General features: G+C 34.9%; 1 protein-coding gene across 1 annotated transcript in view; it reads left to right on the forward strand.

Annotated features, from left to right (window-relative positions):
• grik4 (glutamate receptor, ionotropic, kainate 4) overlaps positions 1-20,002 on the forward strand; it is a 314,456-nt gene that overhangs the window by 53,226 nt on the left and 241,228 nt on the right. The window lies entirely within an intron of this gene.

Here is a 20,002-nt window from a genome sequence, read left to right on the forward strand (position 1 = left end):
TCGATCAGCTTTATTGTCCTGCCTGAACTTCTCCTATAACTTCTTATGTAAATGGTGTGAATAAAAAGAGATGTTGGTTGTTTGCTGTGTGTGTGTGTGCGTGTTGTTTGTTCACATACAGCCGTATAAGCAGAGAAGAAATGGCATTGATGGTCAGACTGCCACAGACAGAAAGGTGAAGAGAGGTCATTTGTTCTGGCAGCACTGTCAGCTCTCTGAGACTGATTGCTCATTGAACGCTGTCCCACTCTCTCTTTAATCAACTTGTCACCTCCTCGTTTTCATTAACCTCCATTTGTTTAGAATCATCATCATCAATTACATCACTTATATGTTAGCCGACATGATCATCTGTTCGTTTAAATTCTTGCAGGCACATAAGGAAGTTTGCCATTTGTCAGAAGTGACAGGAAGGATTTGGGAATGAAGCTGTAGCGTGAATTTAACGCTTGGTTCATCATTTCTTGTTTGCGCTTTAACTGTTTAACGGCTTACCTTTGGCTACTCCTTGCAATGCCAAATACTGTACATACATTACATACACAAACACATGTACATACAGTATAAGCTTAATCTTTTGTTTGATACTTTAATTTGACTTTTTATATATATATATATATATTCTTTTTTTTTTTTTTTTCTAAAAAGGCGTGATTAAAAATTAATTGCTGGTTTAATTTACTCACTGTTTGTGACTTGCCATGCTTGCTAATCATTTTGAAATAGCAACTGATAATTATACCTTTGTAAAATATAACAAATTTAAAAACAAATAAAATAAGAACATGTTTGTTTTGACTTGAAAAGATGAAATAGTCAGTCAGTACAGTCAGTACTGTGTGATATAATATTAGTTTCCCCTCACTGTCATTGCTCAAATTAAAATTAATTTATACATTTAGTGATGGCTTAAACTTCATGATAGAGTTTATACAGTAGTTTACATCAAAAGTTCAAACTTTTAATGTCTCACTGGTACACTAAAATTATGGTTAAACTAAATGCAAGCTAAAAAACAACCAATTCTAGATAGACTATTAATTTTTATAGACATAATTGCATAAATTATTTTAACATTATGTAATCTACATTAAAAATTTTGAATAAAAGAAGTGCTTTTTATTTATTAATTTTACTTTTATTTTATTTATACAGTAATCCTCATATTTTAATGCCAAACAAATGAAGCCCAAATACTATGTTAGCAGACATAAATTCCATTATACTGTATATCCTGAGATACATTATGATTGTAGACTGTGACCAGGACATATTTTTGCTTGATGGCTCAAATGACCTTCCCAGTGGCACTTGCAATCACCTGCCTGACCAGACACTAATGTCCTCATATTTTCCATATCACTTCACCTTGTGTTGTCTCAGCGGATGTCACAGTGACATATGAGGCTCTCACAAGTGACTCTGCACTCTCAGCAGAATGGCCGCTGGCTCATTACAACTCATGACGAGGTTTACCACTTCTGGGTGAGTCAATGTTAGCTCTGTCTATATGACCATCTCATTTGAGACACAACGGCAGGTACACCTCTGAAAAATGAATCATAATCTAATGCAAATAAGAGCATTTGGGTTTTTTGGAGAGTGCAGGATGCAAGAGATGCCAAAATAGCAAAAGCGCAAATTGGTGTGGGCTGACCTTATTCCATTTTGGAAAGAAAGTAGCTTGAATTGACTGATTTCAGGTTAATGGTATTCATAGTGTTTACGTAATGTCTGAGTTCAATTTCAGTGCTATAAACTAGCGATTAAAAAAAGTTCAAATGAAAAACTTTACAAAGTATAGCTGATTTGTAATCTATAATGGCAAATTCCATAGAGAAAAATGATTGACAATCACACTTATTTTTGACATTGATTACTGTTTTAGTCAGTATGGGATGTAAATGTCATAAATCTAATGGGCATATTGACAAAAAGGTCATATTTATGACAAAATTTACAGCTAGTTTGTTTTACAGTTGGAGTCGTCACTGTCTGATTACGTCTGGATATCATAATTTACTCTTTAAATGACTTCTTCACAGAAATACTGAGCACCATAATTCAATTTTTATTGAATGGGCATCTCACCAACACACCACACTCTTTCCTAATGACGCTAGATTGACTGTAGGTCTTTAATAGTGTTTGTCATTTGATTTTGTAGGCACTGAGAAGCCTGATTGATGTATCGTTCTGTTTTCTCATGTTTTTATATCTTTCACGCTGTGTATCTGGCCTTGCTAACAGTGTCAAACATAAATCAGCTGACTGTAGAGTTACAATCTTATCTTTCGGTGCCATATCACACCCTCATGACTAGCTGCATCTCTACACCGCCTGAGGAGTCCATCTCACTCCTCCACTGCCCTGTCTTCCTCTCGCACTGTCATAACAGCTTTAATTGAACATTGAAACTGGAACTTCACCGTGTTGTGTTTCTTTGCAGCTGGTGGTATAGCTGTAGATGCTGTTCGGATTGAACTTTTTAAAAACTATCAAGTTATTAATTAAACCAGCTAAGGTAATATTTTTAAAGGATTAGCACATATTAGTTAACTGTTTTTTATTTTTTATTTATTATTATTTACTTACCCTCATGTTGTTACAAACTGTGTTGTATGACTTTCTTCTCTGGACTTCTGTGCAATAACAACGAACGGCACCGGAGCTTTTGAGCTTTAATCGACTGATGCATATATTCTTTTATATTCCCAGTTTTCTGAAATCTTTATGTGAGAAACAGACTGAAATCTGTTCTAGTCATTATTTACAGGTAATTTTCTCTACCAGTTAATGACTAATCAGTAAGTTAAATCTTAGCTGTTATTTACAGAATCATTGAATCAGTGAGTTGAACTTAAAATGAATCTGGGCTGTTGGTGATTGAATCACTGAACCTGTGAGTTATACTTAACAACAGATCTGGGCTCCAAAAGTATCTTAAATCTAAATAGATTGTAGAAACTATTAGCAGCAATGCTCTCCATGATTTAGGCTAGTAATTATTTTGAGAAAAGCAACCCTGGGCTGTTAAAATTGACTCGTTGAATCAGTGTGTTGAACTTCAGAATGGATCTTGGCTGTTAATTACTATAAATCACTGAATCATTTCTGATTCAATTTTTTATTTTTTTTGTTCCGATGTGGATTCTTATCATACAGTGAGGCAGAAAATATATTCTATAGTACTTTAAACATGTCAATAAACAATGGATTATAAATACACATAATTATTATGAAAATACAGAAGATGGATTGAAGAACATAGATAAACTATATTTTATCACAGTCAAGTGTTTATTGTCTTCATGTTTCATCATTCAAAGCATTTCTATCTTCTTTTTTATTCAGCAATAGCTCGATGCCTTTGTCCATATTAGTGATTTCCTGGAGCGTCATTAGCTCTATTACTAATGTGATGTATATGTGGAGTTTGTGCACGTCTCTGGCTAACGCTCAACAATGGCCAATCCATCCTATTTTGGGTAAAAATGGGATAAATAATACTTTTCTCATCAAAAAAAAAAAAAAAAGATCCTTAAGTATCCATAACTCCAGTGCACAGGATTATATATATATATATATATATATATATATAATTTTTTTTTTTTTTTTTTTTTTTTTTTTTTGGTTTTGTTTTTAAAAAAATCACATATTAAATCACCATCAGAACCAAACCGAACCAAAAAAACCAAATGTGTCGAACCGTGGGCTTAAATGTATCCAAAGTGTGAACTGCATCAACGGATTAATTGCAAGATGATTAGTTCAAGACTTAATGGCTTAAATTTTTGCTCCTCATACATATGTTTTATTACTGCAGAGGGCTAAGAATATAGTGAAATAGATGTTGATTGCCCCAGTATTAATTCACTTTTATAATAATTTCAGAATTTCTCCTTTTTTTTTTTGTCTTGGGTTTTTATGTTTTTATGTGAACCATCCCTTTAAGGCAGGAAAATGGTATAGATTATCATGTTGATATTTGGTGAGATGCAGAGAGCTGTGGCTGCATAGCAACTCTGGATTGATATTCTATGCTCGTGGAGTTATTGGATTATGAAAGTGACCTGTCAACATACGACTGACAGCTTTACGGGCAAATCACCACCTAGCTTTATGGCTGCAGGACATGCAGTCATATCACGTTGAGTCCAAAACATTTTGAGTAGAGTTTCAGTGCAGAGCAGGTCAGTTGGCAGGTTAGCGCTCAGTTCTGGCGGCAGGCGCTAACGTGCTTATGAAGCTCGTATCTGCTGCAATTCCCTTGCTTCAGCTTTCAGTGATTATTATAACAGACCTTGACAGGGTTCCTTTTAGTTTCTGGGCCTCTCAAGTACTGTATGAAGCAAACCCTGAAAGATTAAGGCAGAGATATCTTAGATGATTCTTATAGGACCTTGGGAGAGTTTGCAAGATTCAGTCTGACATATTTCTCATGTCAAGGCCTGAAGTTACAAGCCCCGCGGTCTTAAAGATGGATGTCTGGCTTAAACCGTAGGACCATCCTCCATCATCCTCCTCCATCAGCAGATTTGAAGCTGAAAAGCCTTGCATGGGCATTATTAGGACAATGTACACTATGTCAACAATCCGAGTTCTCCATAATTAGAAATCTGGCCATGTTAAAGCCTACAGATTCATTTTTAACTGCTGCACTCTTGGGCATCAGTCAGTGCTGGAAAACTGATTTGATTCCAGTCACTCATAGTCGGTGGTTAAAGCAGAGCTGGGTGTTGTGGGTGTCTGTTGTTGTTTTGTTTGTTTGTAACCAGATGATGCAGGCACCTTTATCCTTCCCATGAGGCAGACACATACTGCATTTGTTTTGTGCCACAAACACCATTATGTAGTACTGACTGGGGCTGGTTGTCATAAGGGTTCTAACCCAAAACTCTTTCTTGCAATGTTCAAGTGTAGTCAACACTTCAAAGTGTTTATATTTACAGAAATTGACTCAAATATTTAACACACCCTGGGAAATATATTCTAGAGTATAAAGTGTGACAACTAGCCACTGGTCTCCCCATTTTGTGTTGTGATTGAATTTGAGCTTCATTGTGGAGTTATTTTGATACGTTTGCTAGCATACACTGCAGTATAGAAGATCTGTAACTTCTATTACAGAGGCTTACAAGATTAAGGCTTAGATATATTATACATTCAGAATGCAACAGCTTAGATAGCCACCAATGAATGCATCTCTCTTGTTTAAGCAAATGTACCTGTCATTCTTTTCCACCCACGTTTTATCTATAGCCTCATTGCAGCAATTGTCTCCTCAGAGTAAACGGAGGTTAAGTGCCATACTAAAGTGCACAATAACAATGTGGATCTCAGTAACTCCTGCTTATGATCCAACTTGTAATATTTAAGTTATCTAATAAGACCAATAATTACTTCAGTGTCATTATTCCATCTTTACAGTTCTGTTTAAGCCACAGTTATTCATCTTTCTTTCACAGAAATGTTTTAATCTTAAATGTGGTTTTGATTCAGAACTCATTTTTATTTTATTGTACTTTAAGTCTTTGTAAATGGAGCTTTATATTTTAAAGAGAATATACAAATACACCAACTTTGCACTAATTATTTTATATCTTGCATAATGGTGTTTCACTTCATTTTCTGTTCAATGATTCATTTGAAGATAAAAGCCTTTAAGAATCGCAAATTGTCTTCCAGCCATCACAATTCTGTGTCACACTGTATAAAAAGCAAATCCAAAGCTGCAATTTCACACTTAAGTCTGTTTACCCAACAAACACAAGCTGTTTTATTTGTTGGATCAATCTGTGATGGAAAGACATTGTGTAGCTGGATAAAAAGGGTTTTTTGTAATCACTCTACTTTGGTTGCAGAGGGCCCATTAGACTTTCATAAACGTCTGTCCAGATAAGTCCAGCGAGTCCTGACTGATGTTCTATCAGATGTGGTGCTGGAACGTATTACTCAGGGGAAATCACCTGCAATGTACCTGCCAGTAGCTTTATTTGCATGAGTTTTCTTTAAAAAATGGCAGATTAATAATAATTTTTTGTACACATACAATATCATTCAAAGAAATGCATACTTTGCATTTAGCAAGCATGCTTCATATTGATCAAAAGTAACAGTAAAGACATTTTTAGGGATAGAAAAGATTTCAAATAAATGCTGTTCTTTTGAACATTCTATCCATCAAAGATACCTGAAAAAAATTATATTTAATGTTTTCCCCCAAAATATTAAGCTGCACAACTGTTTTCAACATTGATAATAACAAGAAATATTTCTCAAGCACCAAATTAGTGTATTAAAATGATTTCTGACTGGCTGCTGAAAGTTCAGCTTTGCCATCACAGAAATAAATTATATTTTAAAATATATTCATATGGAAACACTTATTTTAAATTGCAATATTTCACAATATTACTGCAACCTTTGTGAAACACAAATTTTTAAAATATTAATTGTAACCAACCCCCCCCCCCCCCCCAAAAAAAAAGTAACAGTATTGCATTTATTTTACATAATATTTACTGAAATTGTTTGAAAATAAATCTATATATAATAATAAATCTAAAAGTAATTCTAATGAATTAATTTTCATTAACACATTTCACATTTGCTAACACATTTCATACTGTGTCTGTGAGAAAACTGATGTGTGCCTATCCTCCAAACTTTTCTCTGTTTTAGGTAGAGTCTAGGGTGAAGGTATTGAAAAAAGTAGAGAGAAAGAAATATGAGATCTCAGCTTCCCACAGCGTTGACTCATTTCACAGACCAAATGCTACTGGAACCCTCTGCACAGCACTGCAATATTTTCTCTGCTTTATTTGCAAGGAGATCCCAGAAAGTTTGCAAACAGAAACTAGTCCAAAAGAAGCTTTATTTGAATCTGGTTTCATAGTCATTCTGCTGACTGCCAATCTTTACCTGGCCATGAAAGCAAATCTTCTGATTTCCATTGACTGGCTGTATGCTGTTCAGGTAGCTTCTGGAACTGAATGAAACAATCAGGCCAATCAACACTGTTCAGGATCACGCTGCCATAAATCACACATGTGATGCCGACCTGCCAAATACTGCATTCATCAGTCTAATGGCTGGGTGAGCCTTCCAGATATAGACTTTGAGAATCACCATATTCATGTATGGATTCATATGGCGCTTCTATGGCGGTTCTTGACCTACTTGCATTACTAATACAAAGGACTTGGCCTGGTCTTCAAGTGGTGAGAGGTCAACATCTCAAACAGATCAGATAAAATGAGTAGACTTTAAGCAGGTTTCACTGGTCTTAGCTGGTTCTACTATCTCTCAGCCTGGCCAAACTGGTATTCAGCGGGTTTATAGTCAAAGAAACATATGAAAAAATAGGTACAAATGTGCTGTGCAAATATGAGGGTATACAGTGTTTTTTTTTTTTTGTTTTGTTTTTTTTTTACCTGCAATTTCCTGCGTAACCCCACTATGCAGGTTTCACTGGTCCTAGCTGGTTTATGAAGATCTTAGGTTGTTTCAACTGGTTTCTCAGCATGTCCAGGGTGGTCTTCAGTTGGTGTACACTCTAAGAAAAGTCTATAAAAATAGGCCCCATTGTGTCTGTGTTTGTAATTTTGTTAAATTTTCCATATATATATATATATATATATATATATATATTTCCATATATTCCAAATATATATATATATATTTATTTTAAGCAGTGAAATTAGTTGCTGGTCAAGTGCAGAGCATTGCTTATGTGGTGAGCGGAGTCGCGGCCCATGTAGAGCATCTGAATTGTTCACTTGCATGTGAGGCAACTCACTTGTGGAAGAGAATTTAGATGTGTGGGTATGCAAATATACAGGCAAATGCAGTTGACTTAAGGATCATCGTGGCAGACCCTTTCTAGTGAATATTGAGTATTTGAACTTTGGTTAATATTTGTTTTCCAGGCCATTGTCTAATTCAAACAGTCAATTGAGCAGAGGGAGAATCAATTACTGTCCGACAATCCACAATTGAGACCATCAAATTAGTCCCAGGCTCTCAGATAGTGAAGACAGTCAGCGGCACAATCTATTGCTTGCAGACAAGATGCTTATCTGAAAAACGCATATGTCCTGGCTTACCTTGCTTCAGTTTTGCGTTACACAGTTACATGGTAATCTAGGAGCATCATGACAGTGGGTGTCAGAACACGGAGGCTGGGATCTCAAGAAAGGAAAAAATGCTTTTATTCTCACAGAATGAGCAAGTCGAAGGTCAAGGTGCTCTTAGATCCTATAGTTTCACACATACATCACAGGAAGATGACAAAACACCTGAGGACGAGTGAAGAGGAGTAAGTGAGCAGAAAAGAAAAGCAGCCTTTGAAATAAAGCAGCATTCAGTCGCCAGTGTTGCAGGCGATGTGTTTCATGTAACTGGATGGCTTTACTTTAAAATGTTATTTGTTAAACTTACAATATTAGTTACTTTTAAAATAAAATGTTTACTTTTAAAAAAGTAATGTAATTTTCATATTTCAAAATAGTAAAGCAACTCTATTTTATTTAGTTACTAGCAAATGCAACTGAAAATAATAGTGATTAACAATATTATGTTACGTACTGTAATTACATTTTATGAAAATAAATGTTATAATATTGTCACTTAGTTACTTTAAAGGTGCTGTATGTAGGATTGACACAGAGTGGTTGAACTAGGTATTGCAGTCCAAATTCAAAATATTGGAGAGGGTTTTTTCTCCCTTCTCAGGCTTGATGCACACGCAGGTTGCCAGATTGACAACATCAACAAAAACGAGCGCACTAGATGATGAATGAAATGAAATATGCTGTGTTTTCTGCCAACTGGCAACCCGGGGTGCCGAAATACAATTGGCTAAACTAGTAGTGGGTGGGTTTCACAAACCAAAACATAGACCGACATTCCGGCCCGGAACGCACATTTTCAAAGGAGAATAACTGACTGTAGCATTGTTTTTCAGGTAAATAAATATGTTAACTTAGCATGTTTCTTAAATATCTGCAAACATATTATGGCATTTTATGCTTTAGTAGAGTCAGCACCTTTAAATAATATATAAATAATTAGCAACAAAGTTGCTAACATAAGTTACATGCTAATGCAAGAATAAAACAATACTATAATATGACACTTTAAATAAAAAAATATACATTTAACATTAGTTACTGTTTAACCCCCCGCCCCACTAAAAAAAGATAAGTAATTATTTATATATTATTTATTTAATTATCATATATTAAGTATATGTTTAAGTAACAGTTTTTTCTTTAACTTTAAATGTAATGTTCCTACACAGTCAATTGCAATATGTTATATTTAGAATTTTATTGGCAATGTATTGTATTTTAATCTCTGCTGTCAAAAACAGCACTAAATGAAAGTATTACACAGGTATGTTTGTTCTGATTCAGTTCTCTGTAAATTCATTTGATCTCTTGTTGTCTTGTCGAATTAGCAATGTGCATCGCACACTGTTCTAAGCAGTAGAAATAGCTTTGGTGACGACTGTCCTTGCAAGCTAATGCGCGACCCTTTCACCCATTGTGCATCAATTTGTGTCAACCTTGTCCAACTCTTGCTGTTGAGGCTTCTGGTTGCATCACAATCAGTTACAGTCTTTTGGATACCTTCATGCATTCATTGATAAGGTTGAATATTTTTTGTTGCATGGCTTTGCAAGATATTAGACTAGAGCGGTTAAGTTGGCATATCTGGACCGTCCAATGAGAAATCAGTCCTGTCTGGTGTCAGAGCCTGATGCATTTGCTTTCCTGGCTAGATGGAGCACAACTTTACTTATGTAATGTACCGTTACAAGCAACACACACACTGTCTCTCTCTCTCTCTCTCTCTCTCACACACACACACACACACACACACACACACACACACACACACACACACACACACACACACACACACACACACACACACACAGAGGCACAGAGAGTAAATGATAGATATGTGGCTGCTTTATGAGCAAATGCAGCCCAGGGCCCGTAATGAGCTGCAGTATGAGTTTGAATGAGTTCACTGCACAGAGCGACTTTAATGAAACAGTCTAATGACATCAACTCGAGCAGGGAAAGATAAAGATGACATACTGTCCTATGATAATCAAAGTGAACTTCAATGTTAATGTCAGGCATGTATTTTCGGGCCTCACTCTGTTATTGACACAATTTCAAGGTGGCACTGGGTGTGAAATCACAAAGTCTTTTGCACTTGGTCTTTGTTTTATCTTAGCAGGGTTCTTCTTTCATCATGACATTTTCTTGTATGGTACAGTACGTATGTAGTTTTTTGCTTTACTGCACCTTCTGAATATTTACACTTGATATATTTGATATATTTGCAGTTGTCAATCATCAGTTTGATGTAACAGACACCATATGAATCATATGAGTCATCATGGTACCTTTTTGTCAGTTTAAATGATTCATAAGAAGCACTATCACATACCCTTTGAGATGAGCAAAATAGTATTTCTGAGTAGAAAGAAAGCTAGTGGGATTACTTGATTGTACATGATTCACAGTTTCTAAAATTACATTTTTATGTTGCAATGCTTTGTTTGATATGTTTTAATAATAGACATTACTCAATGAATGTAAAATGTCTTTTCAAGTTTTTTTCAGTCAAACACATTCCACCTCATTATATGGAAATGCTTCTACTTATACATCAATATGCAAATCTGCATAAGTAATAAAACATATGGGAACTGTGGCTTTTCTGTGGAGTTTTAGTAAAAGTTATTTGAATTTCCGCAATTATCAACGTTGCAACGCTTGGAAGTGCTGTAGTAACTATACCAACCCTTGCCAATGGAGCTATTTGGAAAGAGACCTAGAGTATGTGTGTGCATTTCTGAGAGGCACTTGTGAAAATGAGCTGTGGATGGAGTCCTCAGGAGTGCTGTGATGATAACCTCGATCAACTCTTCTCATGTCCTGAATGAGATCTGTGGAGCTGATGAAGCATAAGCATGCTGGTGAAGCATAAATCAGCTGAATTATGAGAGACTAAGACTGAATCTATACTGTACATGAAGACATGCTGGTAACACTTTAGAATAGGGAACACATATTCATTATTAACTAAGAATTGTCCCTCAATAAACTTCTAATTTGCTGCTTATTAATGATAAGCAACTAGTTAATAACGAGAATTAGTCCTTAAAATAAAGTGTTAACGACGTGCTTGATGTGGCGAGCAGAAACCGTGTCACAACATTGACAATCTGTTTAATTAACAAGGATTGACGTGTAACCATAATGGGATGTTTACTACAGTCGTAAGGCTTCTAATCACCACATGTAATCCATCTGCTGGAGGTTGAAGATGTAAATGTTCACATTTCTGCACCGCCTACACTGGTGCCCTTATGTTGCATTTTATATCGCTGTTGCTGCCTTAAACATGCTGCATTGTGACACCTACGTTTCTGAAATTACCCATCTGGTGAGCTTTGTCTTTCTGGTGCATGTTTCAAAAGTTCCCCAGGCTGGAAGGTCAAAGTGTTACATATTTCCATTAAAGCCGTTAACCCATCTGAAAGAAGGCTGTATTGACATGCCACACAACAACTCTCACAATCTCAGAAAATGCGGATATCTTGTCATCGTTATCCTAATTGATTTTTGTTGACGCCTGACATCTGATTGGTGGTTCTGAACTGGTTTTGAAAAAGGACCTTGATTTTCATGTTGTCCATCTATCCATCCATCCATCCATCCATCCATACATCCATCCATCCAAGTTAGTTAAAGGGTAATCAGTTTTTGAACATCCAACATTGTTTTCATAAGTTGCTTTTTTTTGTTTTAAGTGAAGAAGTAAAAAGTGTAGATCAAAATAAGAAGTGACCGTTTAGAGTGCAAAAAAGGTTTGCATAAATATAATGACATTAATAATAATTCATAATAAATGTTAATTGTACATTGTTTAAGCGTTTGGGGTCGACAAGGCTTTTTAAATCATTTTGAAAAATGTCTCCTATGCTCACCAAGGCTGCATTTATACGATCGAAAATGTAGTAAAAACAGTAATATTGTGAAATAGTATTATAGCATCATCTATATGCTATTTAAAATAACTTTTTTCTATTTTAAAATGTTTTTTATTTTTAAATTCAAAGCTGAATTTTCAGCCGCCATTACTCCAGTCTTCAGTGTCACACAATTCTTAAGAAATCATTCTAATATGCTGTTTTGGTGCTTAATAAACATTTCTATTATTATAAATGTTGAAAACAATTGTTTCTTAATATTTCAGTGGAAATCTTTTTTTTAGGATTCTTTGATGAATAGAAAGTTCAAAAGAACAGCATTTCTTTAAAATCTTTTGTAACAATATAAATATATTTACTGTCACTTTTGATCAATTTAATGCGTAATAAAAGTATTAACCAAAAAATAAAAAAAAATACTTTATATGCTATTTATACATAAAGAATAATTATCATAAGAAAATCTGAATAATTTTCTAGGACTCAAGTGGTTAACCAACACCAGTACCAAAAAAACAACAACATTTTGTTTTATGAATATGTTGCCTTTGCTAATTAGACTAATTCTTCCAAAGATTCATTTGCATTGCCAGAATACTGTAGAGTTTAATTTGATACAACCTTTGACATCAACATGTTCTCCTCCCTTTGGTAAGACAATTGTAATTTTGCAATCCAAACTTTATGATAATAAACTTGCACTGTACTATTTGCATTTAGACTTGCTTTGTTTTCCCTGCTGTCCTTGACCTGTCTATTTTGTTGGAATAGACTTCCCAGTTTTGAACCACTGATCTAGGGAGTGTTACTTTGGGTGCTCTGGCACTGCTGTTTTCCCATGTGGCCTTTCTCAGGGTTGTGCGCCTGTGGTTGGAGGTGGCTGATGCTGATGGCCCAGCTGCTGCCTGTGTCTGATTTAACGTCCCAGCTTCAGGAAGTGGCTGCTCATGAGTCCAGGCACGTCACAGTCTCCAGACCAGAGGAAGTTCACTGCTATTCACCACTGATGCCTAAATGAGACTCTTCTGTCCTGCAAGAGCTCTGGCACACACACCTCTCTCGCTCTCGCTCTCGCTCTCTTTCACAATGTCAGATAACAGCACTTCCTTTTCTGAGGCACTTCATTCTTATCATTTCCTGCTCCAGCTCTGTGATGAATCACTGTTTTTTCTGGTTAGAGGCCTGGCAAGCTAATTCTTCTTCCCTGGCTCCAGACACTTTGTCCCTTCATTTTCTTTAATTTTTGTCTTGTTCATTTTTGTGTGTGTGTGTGTGTTTTAATGTGGAATTGCTTTCAGAGAGTGACACAATTAAAGCGGGTCCAAGGTCTATATAATTTATCTTTAGATTTGATTTACCTGTTAGGACAAAGAGTGTGGAGAATGATTAATTCATTTTATCTCCTAAACTTCCATCCATCCCTCTACCTGTCTGTCTTTCTGTCTGTTACAGTCATTTTATTTATTGTTCTATCTATTCTATTTATCGTTCTGTCATTCTGACTATATGCAGTATTTACTGTTCATTCTGTCCTTCGTTTTATCATTCTATCTGCCGTTCTTTCATTCTAGCGTTCTATTTGTCATTCTGTTGGTCTATCTGTCATTTTATTATTCTTTCTATCTGTCATTCTTTCTGTCATCCTATGTTTTGTTCTATCATTCTAGTGCTTCATCTGACATTTTATCTATCATGCCATTATATCAATCAATCATTCTGTTTATTGTTCTATCATTTTATCATCCATTCTATAATTTTTATCTTCTTATCTAGTGTTTTACCATTCTGTCTATAATTCCATCTATTGTTCTATAGCTATCATTGTTGCTAGACCCATTTTTCATATATTGTATTTAACTTTTTTTTTTTTAGCCTAAGGGTAATATACAGGTAAAATTACAACTAAAACAATCTCAACTACAATCGGTATTTCATGTCCACATATATTTTTTGGGGTAAGTGGTTGTGTAATAAGCAGGGTAATGTAGTTAAAAAAAAAAAAAAACAAGAAAGGTTGATCCTGATGATCCTGTCTGAATATATTTAATGATAATGACTGACTGACTGTTCATTATCCCTTACATATATTAGAGATGTCAGCAGTACTTGAACCAGCTGTTATTTTACCTAGAAACTTTGCAAAGGTCTATATACATAATGAAGGAGAACCAGACAGATCAACAAGAAATTCAGCTTTAGCTGGGGTCAAAATAAATGAGAAACATTAATATTTCGCAATCACAGACGGGATGAGATTTCGCAGAGGACCTCTGAGTTAGCTGAACATAAGTTCTTCCATAATTTTTCTAATACATTTTTGTGAATTCAATGTAATCTTATATATAGGGCATAATTAATTTCATCCAAATGTGCCTATAGACAGCATAGGAATAAAATTCTGTTGTTTTTCACTGACTGAGACATTTTACTTCACAATTCAATATGGCATGACAATTTGCAGATGTCAGGTGAAGGGCTGTTCCAAATGCTCCCAGCATGCAGCAAAACTAGGTGTGTACGCCCAGAAGTGCTGAGCTATTGCATTTCGAAATTGATCTGTGCTAACTGGCCGGCCTCTCCATCTCTGCCTGTCTTGCTTTCTCTCTCTCTTCTCTGTTCCAATCGAACCAGTAGTTCATCAGACGGTCCTGGTCTGCGCCTTGCTGCCGTGACATCACCATTTCCGATTCTCATGGCATGTTTGAGTTGATGACTGTGTTTGTGCATTGTAGCGTTTACTTCTTTTTTTTTTTTGTCAGGTAACACATTCACCTGGGGTGGATGAGACTTTAAGACGGCCTGTGAATTCTAATGGCTTTATCGGTCCCCTGCAGCTGGCTTTGGCTTTTTTTCTAAATCGTATGGACTTCTCTCATAGCACATTGCATATGCCTCTTCAATTGGGGTCATGGCTCAGGCTGATAGTGAACTGTATTCCTTCCTAACTGGAGGGCTCCCTGTGCCGGCCGTCAATCTGGCAGCACACAGCAGATTGGCTGGTGGTCTCGCTGCGGCTCAGGATTCATTCCACTGGCTTATATTGTGTCATTCTATGAATTAACAATGAAGATTGATGACACAGCCACACAACAGTGACAATCAGTCTGGGCTTTGAATGTGACTCGGATTTCATATTGTGCATATGTGTGTTAGGTGTAGGATATGTACTGTGGAATTGAAGTTGGAAGCAAAATGCTTTTACCAAGTCATAGTTTTATCTTATCTAAGAGTGATGCACTATTCATTATTTATTTACTTATTTATGTCTCATTTTGGATTTGGAGAGGAGACAGGATACACACACACACACACACACACACACACACACACACACACACACACACACACACACACACACACACACACACACACACACACACACACACACACACACACACACACACACACACACACACACACACACATTGTGTGTTCTAATATTTTTTATAGATAAATTATGGTTGAATTGAAAATTGTTAGGTAACACTGTTTAATAAGGCTCCATATGTTAAATATATATAATGCATAAACTAACATTAACAATAAGCAATACATTTCTTAAAGTATTAATAAATCTTTGTTAACATTAGTTAATAAAAATACAACTATTCATTGTTAGTCCATGTTATGTCAGGTCCATTAAATAACATTAATAGATACAACTTTTGATTTTAACAATGTATTAGTAAATGTTGGAATCAACATTAACTAAGACTAATAAATGCTTTAAATGCTGTTTATGTTAACTAATGGTAACAAATGGAACCTTATTTTAAAGTCTCATCAATTATTTTCTTCAAGTGTTGCACATTTTGACAGTTCTTAACTTTAATATTTAAAAAAGAATATTCAATTATTTTCCAGAGAACATTTTAATAATTTATTTTGGCTTTAGTACAGTCCAGTGATGTATTTTTTGTCTTTATATTATTATACTAACTTTAGCTTCCTTTATATTTTAGGACCTGGGGCGGTTGCATAAACTGCTTAGACTAGTCTTAAAAGTTAGTCATCTCATTTTTTTTTCTTCAAGGCTAGTCATACTTTGTAAAATCAGTAAGGTAGACTGGTCTAATTATATGAAAAGTAAGACTGATTACCATTTGGTTAACTACTACTTGGTCAAACTAGCTTTTGTTTAAGCTTGTTTAAGCAACTAGCCTCTGGGTCCATTGCAAGGAAATTATCACATTTGGGGGTCCTTAGTATCAAGTTTGAAAAACTCTGATGTAGACTGCTAGGCCACAGCTTCAAATGTATTAAACCAATTTTACAGGCTGCAATTTTTTTTTTGTTTTGTTGCTTTATTTTTTCCCATGTCTGTGGAAGTGTGTACGTGTGTTGGAGGAAAAGCCTTAATTGCCTGGTTAAAGTGAGATGTCAGTACTGTTTTTGACAACTGTGAAAGAGGCAAAATCAAAACATGCCAGGAGTGAGGCAAAAACCTAAATGTTGAGACCCAGCGGATGTGTCTCCGTGTTAAGCCCTGCTATAACTGTGTGAATGAACACCTGTGTCTGCAGAGAATCTCATTAGAAGGTGGAGTGTGGGATTACAGATGTAGCAATTATTTTTGACTGTGCATTCATTAGTATTACTGGTGGGCATTAAACATGCAAAGATCATTAGAATGTATTTGCCTTTTTATGCTACTACTGTGTCCGCAAAGGCTCTTGTTTTTTCTTAGTTTGTTTACTGTGAAATTCACCAGTAACTTTTGAAGGGGGTTCTTGGTGGTTTTCGGAAGACTCTCCAAAGTAGAAAATTAGTAAAACTGGCTTTTCATTCATATTCCTACACAACCAAAACAAAAACTGCATGTATTAAATATGTGCAGCGTGTGTTTGTACAAATATTGCTTCAGTTTGAAATAACATAAAATTTCCTATTTTAATATATTTTAAAATGTAATTTATTTCTGTGATGGCAAAGCTGAATTTTCAGCAGTCATTACTCCAGTCTTCAGTGTCACATGATCCTTCAGAAATCATTCTAATATGATGATTTGGTGCTCACAACACATGTCTTATTATTTTCAATGTTGACAACAGTTGTGCTGCTTAATATGTTTTGTAAAACTGTGTTATTTGATGGATAAAAAGTTCAAAAGTACAATATTTATTCGAAATATATACAGTATCTTTAGTAACATTATACTTCTTTACTGTCACTTTTGGTCAGTTTCATAGTTGTGTGTGTTGGTTGTATGCAGTTGATGTTAATATTAATACTATCATGACATTTTGTGTCTTTTGTATGATATACAAATTTGGTACAATGTATAGTTACCACTTGTTGTTCAATGTGAACCTTCCTTAAGCAGAACCAGTATAGAACCGCTGCGCTAAAACATGTTATACAGTAATTATATATGATTAGTGGTACATTCACCAAATCACATCATCAGAAAGTATGTGTCAAATAAAGCCGTGTTTAATTTTGTCTAATCAGAAATAGCTGCTTTCATTTAGACAATGCTAATGCGTTCTGCATGTTTGATAAGGAACAGGCAAATGTGATCTGTTAGATTAACTTTAATCTGCTCTAAATCCCCTTCAAGTGGAACAACAGCATGAATACCAATGTATTATTCATCACGACAACAAGCCAGGATTTTTTCCCACATTACAGCTATTACCTTAATTGCCTTCATACGAGTTTGCTTCTGAAGCCTAATGAACATATCTGTAAACTGAAAATGTTTGATTGGGCAAACAAAATGTTTACCAGTCAGACAGCTAGTGAATGACATGTTCTTGGGTGGATAATACAGCTCCCCCTTCCCGCCCTCAAGATATTTCATGAGTGTTTCTGAAGCCCTTCAATCAGACTTCACATCTCCGGAACCTGCCAAAAAGAATGAGAGCTGATTTCATCTCCAAACCTCAAACACACTTTCCTTTCAAAGCACCATTTATGCCTGTCAAAGTATATTCATACAGCTTTCTTTCATTTAACAAGACCGCTTGGCATCAAAAAAGCCAACTGAAGGGAAGCCATTTGTTTTATGAAATTAAATCTCTTCATTTACTAATCTGACTAAATGGACTAGCAAAATAAGCATCCCAGTTTATTCACTCTAGAGCCACTGAATAAATTCTTGATGGTCCCACACAGCTAGAAGATTCTCCCCCAAAGTGGCGTGGACATGAATTTTCCACCTTCTTGAATATATCACAGCTTCATTACTTCTATAGTGTTGTGCTATATGGTCTGTTTTCTCATCATCCCACATGACTGTCTCCTCTCCAGCCCCTCAGCCATTGGCATAACTTTTTATCTTTTGTGAGTGCAGGGACAGTCGGGATGCTTCATTTACTCTGATGTGTTTCTGCTGGTGGTTCGAGGTATAGAGGAAGTGAGATGAAGAGAGAGAGAGTCAGTCCCCAGTGCAGTTGTCTACATTGCTGAGTGGGAAGGTGGCACTGTGGGAGTACTGAGCACATAGTCAAACTGTGTCACTGTCTCACTCCTGCCTGGGGCAAAAGGACATGCTTTATGCCTTCAATCTCTTTAAACTGTTTTCATGTGAGAGATTTTTCATTTAATGTATTGGATTGTAAGCGCTGTCTGCGAAACTTCTAAATAGATCTGCACCTCTGATCTTTTTGCAGTTACGTAAAGACAAATTAGAACTTTTTTGGCAGGAAAAGGACTTTGTAAATGCTGTTTTTGGAGGACAATTAATATTCTCCTTGGAGACCTGACAAAATGTGAAAGATTAAAGATAGTACTTCAGGATATGGTTTGTAAATGAAATTATCAGATGGAAGCCTTTTTTTTTCTTTTCTTTTTTTATTATAAGAGTTTGTGATTCAGTGTAGGGTAATGATAACAAAAAAGAGCACCAGCATTATTTGAAGTATCTTGAAGTGCTGTCTAATTATAATAGTACATTAATATGGTAATCAGTGACATGGTACAGTATACTGTATATCTATAGTTAGTGTAGTTAAAAAATCTCATAAGAAAATAAAATTTTTAGTGAATTGTTGAAGCCTAAAATTAGTTTTTACATCAAAATTTTGCTCTGACGTTTTTTACTTCAAAAATGTAAAAACAGATAATAAGCCTGGCTGGTGTGTGTATATATAGACTGCCACACAAACGTTTGGGATCAGTAAGATTTTTTATTTTTTTTAACTCTCATTTATTTGATCAAAAGTTCATTAAAAAGTAGTAATGCTGTGAATTATTATTCCAATTAAAATAACAGTTTTTGGTTTTAATATACTTTAAGATGTAATTTAATACTGTGATGGCAAAGCTGAAATCTCATCAGCCATCAGTCACATGATCCTTAAGAAAAAATTCTAATATGCTCATTTAATATTTCTCTCATTGTTGGAGACAGATACTTTGATTAATAAAAAGTTAAAAAGAATTGCATTTATTCAAAATATGAATCTTGTCTAACAATATAAGTCTTTATTAAATATATAATTTAGTATTACTTTATATGGGTTGGATGGTATTTTAATGGTGCTTTTTTGTCAAAGAGCCCAGTAAGAGTAATGACTGCTGAAAATTCAGCTTTGCATCACAGGCAAAAAAGAAAAAAAAGGGGAAAAAAAGTCATAATTCCAAATATTCAATATTTGTATTTTATTATATATATATATATATATATATATATATATATATATATATATATAGATATATATATATATATATATATATATATATATATATATATATATATATATATATATATTAAAATAAAGTAAAATAAAAATATTGAATATTTGGAATTATGCCTTTTTTTTTCTTTTTTTTCTTTTTTTGCCTGTGATGCAAAGCTGAATTTTCAGCAGTCATTACTCTTACAATTGTTTTGGCACCACCTACAAAAATCATTCTAATATGCTGGTGTGTTAAATTGTAATAATATTTCACAATATTAGTGTTTTTACTATATTTTTGATCAAATAAATTCAGCCTTGGTGAGCATAAGAGACTTTCAAAAACATTCTTTCACACAAA

This window comes from Cyprinus carpio, chromosome A15 (assembly GCF_018340385.1).
Source record: "Cyprinus carpio isolate SPL01 chromosome A15, ASM1834038v1, whole genome shotgun sequence".
Classification (NCBI taxonomy): Eukaryota; Metazoa; Chordata; class Actinopteri; order Cypriniformes; family Cyprinidae; genus Cyprinus; species Cyprinus carpio.